We start from the raw sequence: 237 nt of genomic DNA, 5'->3' as shown, positions 1-237 counted from the left end.
AGAAACACTGTGTGACAGTGCATAGAGGAGTCATTGAACCCACCCAGTCCCCACAATGCAGCTCACTGTTCATCACTATTGACTCTCCCTACTTAGTCTGCAGCAGGCGAGGAAACTGAGAGAGATGGAGTGAGAGGAAGTAGTGTAGAATAGAGGGTATTACTATAATCAACCCCTTTATCAATCGTTTTTTGGCCAATATACCAAGGCACAAAAAATGCGGAAGCTTTTTATTCG

The sequence above is a fragment of the Nansenia antarctica genome, assembly GCF_963989245.1.
Source record: "Nansenia antarctica genome assembly, chromosome: 7".
Lineage (NCBI taxonomy): Eukaryota > Metazoa > Chordata > Actinopteri > Argentiniformes > Microstomatidae > Nansenia > Nansenia antarctica.
This window is presented reverse-complemented; position numbering follows the sequence as displayed.